The following is a 5468-nucleotide window of genomic DNA, read 5'->3' on the forward strand; positions in this document are numbered from 1 at the left end:
ATTTAACTCCTGTCCGTTTCCTTCAGTTTAAATTGATTTGTTTCAAAATAATATTCTGTAGTCATTTCAAACAGTGCGATCTGATTGCTAACCATCCAAGCAGACAGTTGGACAGCATTGGAGCAGCTAGTTGCTTCTGTAGGATGGAGGTTTATACTTGCATATAGCAGCCCTCAGTGCTCTCGATGAAAACTGTTAGAACTGCTAATGAAAGTCATCAAGTTTGAATGCTGTCAAAGTCTTGTAAGCCTCTGGTTGTGATTCCAACAATCTATTGCCAGAAGCTCCGTTAAGTAATGTTGGGCGAGGTTTAAGTTTGAATGCTTGATAGTGGAACTAGGAGAGAACAAAAAAAACCTTTCCTTTGTTACAAGACTTATTTCTTTTCTGTCTGTTGGCCTAGAATTGTTTTTTTTTGGGTATTGGTTGTGGAAAACTTAGTGACCTGTAATGACCCAGACTCCCAGCTGAAGGCATGTGGATAAGGACCGGAACATTTTGAGAACAATGTCAGTCTTCACATTTTCAAAACTTAAGGATTTGAATTTTACAGGAAACGCCTCCCTCCTAAGAAATTAGAAATGATTATTTCACAATTTAAAAAAAAACTCTAAAGCGACTGATGGATGGCTGCTGCTATGTTGTGTAAAACAATTTCCCAACTTGTAAATGGGAAAACAACATGTAATCAACCTTTGTTTCTGATTCTGGCTTTTCAGAAGTAAGTATGCTCATTTTAAAAGTAAAGAAATTAGTCCTTTTTTCTAATTTCCAAATTTTTACCTTCAAGACACTAACTTTTCTTGACATAGAATTCCAAAGGTGCTGGCAGCTCTCCAGTATCTCATTCAAGTTAACCATGTAGCCCAGATGGTGAATGGGGGCATGCTGTTCCTCCTTGGAGGACATGTCCACTATGCCTGGTCCTGTTCTCACCAATGCTCAAGCACTTTCCAGTCTGGCCCACCGGACCGTAATCAGGTACAGAGACCCTAATTTTTCCTCTCCCTTGCCCTGCAGTATTAAGGATACTTGTAGTCCTGCAACTGCTACCCCAGTTGAGATTTAAAAAAATGCATTCATGGGATCTGGGCATCGCTGGCAAGGCCAGCACTTATTGCCCATCCCTAATTGTCCTTGAGAAGGTGGTTGTGAGCTGCTGCCTTGGAAGTGCTGAAGTCTGTGTGGAGAAGGTACTCCCACAATGCTGTTAATTTCCTCTATTCCAGGATTTTGACCCAGGGTCGATGAAGGAACAGCGATATATTTCCAAGTCAGGATGTTGTGTGACTTGGAGGGGAACTTGCAGGCGGTAGTGTTCTCGTGCGCCTGCTGCCCTTGTCCTTCTAGGTGGTCGAGGCTGTGGGTTTGAGATCAACAAACTCAGCACACTGTGGGTAATAGACTGGGATAACTGGAAGCAATTATTTGCGTGGGCAGCAAGTTAGCTGATATTGCAGTAGTTGCCGAAAATGAGCCACAGATACATGGTTCCAGACTGATGTGACTCTGCTAATCATGAGCAGTGCTATCCCTATGTTGTAAGATGACTACAGTGTTCTTTCTGCAGATGGCAAAGCTCTAACCTGTTGATTCATTACAAACTGAGGCAGTTGTCTTCGTTCATTGGCAGATAGGTGTGCCAAGGCTCTTGATGTCATAACCTGCTTGTGCCCAATGCAACTATGAAATACTGTAATTCAGGCATTGTAAAAATAAACTTGCCTTCTGGAATAAGAAAAAAAAGGTGTCCAAAACATTTTGCAAAAATAAATATCAAGAACAATTTTATAAATGTAGAAAAAACTCTTAACAATACTAAAAAGGTACTATAAGCATTGCAAAGGAAACATACAATACCTATGGAAATTTCTTGCTCCCATTCCAAATAGGTGTACATGGAAAAAGCACTAATTCTACAAATACCACAGAATTTTTGCTGTGTTTATTTAATATTTTTGTGTGAAATCTGGGATTTTAATGAGTAAGACAGACAATGGGTGAAAGACCACTATTTTAGACCCCACCTTTTCTCACAATCCACTTTTTTGACTAAGCTTTCAGTTAACCATCCTAATCTTCCCTCCATGGCTCAGTGTCTGTTCTATTTTCTATTGCTTTTTCTGTCCTCCATGAAGGTCTTTGGATAATTTTTATGCTAAATGTGCTTGCTAAATGTGCTTTCTAAATGCATTTTCTTGGTGGAGTATTGCAGTGTCGTTAGAAATTGGTGCAGGGCCGCTTCCAATTCGTCGCTCTGTCTGCACATCACTCATTCTCCACTTTGCCTTTCCTGCCACATGTTTCCTTCTGATAAGAGAGACAAAATCGCGAACTTGACGTTTGTGGAAACACAATTGCAAAGTGGTATTCTGCCATCTTGTGGCACAATGTGTTGGAACATATAATTTTGCCAATGCAAATTTGAACTTAAGCCAGGTAATAAATGTTGTCTCTGTTATAACAGCAGGCTCTATACAGTTCACACCATAGGCAGTCCACCAGTGTCCTTATTATTTTCTTCCAGACACTTGTTATTTTCTATAAAGTGCAGGAATTCTGGTATAGCTAATGGCTCACAATATATTTAAGAGCTGTTTATAATGAGTCAGTGGATTTGCATATAAGAGGGGTTGGCTAAATGGACCAAGATATGGTCCACTTTTAATGTCACTAACATTTCAGACACATTGAATAACTATGTAAAAAGAGATGCGATTATTTTATTTTGGTAACAATGCGATGTCAGACGTTTGCTTTAATTAGGGTTGATTGCATTAGATTTCACTTGATTATTGGTTTCATGTTATAATTACAATGTCCTTGGTGTTTATAGAAGAGCTAGCCTGTTTTATGCTGTAATGGGCAGGGCTGCTGCTGTAGTGAGAGTTTGATGATGTCCTTAAGTATGACAATCATCTGCACATCATATGAGATTGCTACATTTACCTCCCTCCCCATAGCTGCTAACATCAGTGAAATGTTAGGTTTTCAATCACACTCCTATGTAAAATACAGAGCTATGTTTATTTTATTTTTCAGATTGAGAAACATCAAAATAGGTTACATAGTTAAACTAAAATGAGTGACTCACTGTGAATAACTGCCACTTGAAAGGTCTGATATATATAATGACATTAGGGAAATCGGAGCAGGAAATGCGAGTAGCTCCCTGCCCTGACCACAATATGATTTTACAGTAAACGGACCATGAAGCTGTACACATTAGTCTATCTAATATTCTCCTTCAAGTTTTAGTGATATTAAAGATCGATCATAATGTGATTAGTGACATGAACCAGAATGGTAGCAGATTGCATAAACTTGGTTTGTATTCCCATTGAGTACAGAAGATTGAGGAGTTGATCTAATCAAGGTATTTAAAATGTTAAGTGGAATTGATAAGGTATATACAGAAAAACTATTTCCTCTGATGTGGAAATCAAGAACAAGGGAATATCTTAAAATTAGAGCTTGGCCATTTAGGAGTGAAATCAGGAAGTAATTTTTCAAAATTTTACAAAAGGTTGTAGAAATCTGGAATTCTCTGCTCCAAAAAGCTCTGGATTCTGGGATAAGTTGAGCCTTCAAGACTGAGTTGGGTATCAATCAAATACAGAGAAGTTTCCCTGCTGTCTGCCGCAGGGAAAATCATTGCAAGAATCCTCCTCAATCGTCTCCTCCCAGTGGCTGAAGAGCTCCTCCCAGAGTTGCAATGCAGATACCGCCTACTAAGGGCCACAACAGACATGATCTTCACCATCCAACAAATCCAAGAAAAATGTTGGAAGCAGCATCAACCTCTGTACATAGCTTCCTTTGACGTCACAAAGGTCTTCGACTATGTCATTTATGAGGGATTATGGAGTGTCCTCAAATTCGGCTGTACTCAAAAATTTGTCACCATACTCCGCCTGCTTCACAATGACATGCAAGCTGTGATCCTTACCAACAGACCCACCACAGACCTAATGCAAGTGCAGACCAGGGCCAAGCAAGGCTGTGTCATCGCACCAACGCTCTTCTCAATCATCCTTGCTGCAATGCTTCATCTCACCTTTAACAAGCTTCCCGCTGGAGTGGAGTTAATCTACGGGACAAGCGGGAAATTGTTCAACTTCCGTCACCTCCAGTCCAGATCCAATGTTGTTCCAACCTCTGTCATTGAATTACAGTATGCAGATGATGCTTGCGTTTGTGCAAACGGAGGCCAAACTCCAAACCATCGTTGACACCTTTACTGAAACGTACAAAACTCTGGGCCTTACATTAAACATCCGTAAGATTCTCTACCAACCTGCCCCTGCCACACATTACTGCTCCCCGATTATCAAGATCCATGATGAGACCTTGGACAATGTGGACCACTTCCCATACCTTAGGAGCCTACTATCAGCAAGGACAGACATCGATGACGAAGTCCAACACCACCTTCAGTGGGCCAGTGCAGCCTTCGGCTGCCTAAGGAAAAGAGTGTTCGAAGACCAGGATCTCAAACCCGGTACCAAGCTCATGGTCGACAGAACAGTAGTGATACCCGCCTTCCTATATGCTTCAGAGACATGGACTATGTACAATAGGCACCTCAAAGCACTGGAGAAGTACCACCAACGCTGCCTCCATAAAATCTTGCAAATTCATTGGCAGGATAGGTGCACCACGTCAGTGTTCTCTATCAGGCCAATATCCCCAACATCGAGGCAGCTCCGATGGACGGGCCCCATTGTCCCCTTGCCAGATACTAGACTCCCGAAACAAGCTCTCTACTCTATGCTACATCACGGCAAGCGAGCCCCAAGAGGGCAGAGAAAACACTTCAAGGACACCCAAAAAGCCGCCTTGAATAAATGTAACATCCCCACCGATTCTTGGGAATCGCTGGCCCTTGAACTCGGGTACCCACAGATTTTGGCCATACAGGTGGGGAAGCACTATAAACTCGCACCAAATGTTGTTTTTTGTGATAGTGACTATTCTCATAATGAAGTTACACCCCTGGTCATCACAATGTGTATGTTGCATATCGGGTTTTATCCCTAGATTTCTATTGCCAAAGTGGAATATTTTGCTCCAACTATTTGCATGCCCTGACATGGCAATACGTTCTAACTCGGCCCTTAATAGTTGCCGGGTTACTTCTTCAAACATGCATTGTGTGTGATGACCTAATTCTTGTTGTCACCCGGTGACACTCCCTATCTTTTGAGTAGATTTATCTATGTGTTTCCACCACATTACGTCCGACAGCCAACTAGAAAACATCTTCTCCTGTGAGACCTCTGTCCCATGCATTTCGCAATCGAATTGCATCTCCAATGAGTCTCCCTACATTTTGTTTTGTAAGGTTTCGATATCCATAGAGTTTAATGCTCCTATTCCTGTTCCTACACCACCTAATATTGTGGCTAATATATCATGCCTTTGTCTCACTGACGTTTTCAGATTTGCTTTAATTGTTGTTATATTAC

This window comes from Pristiophorus japonicus, chromosome 8 (genome assembly GCF_044704955.1).
Source record: "Pristiophorus japonicus isolate sPriJap1 chromosome 8, sPriJap1.hap1, whole genome shotgun sequence".
NCBI classification, from domain to species: domain Eukaryota; kingdom Metazoa; phylum Chordata; class Chondrichthyes; family Pristiophoridae; genus Pristiophorus; species Pristiophorus japonicus.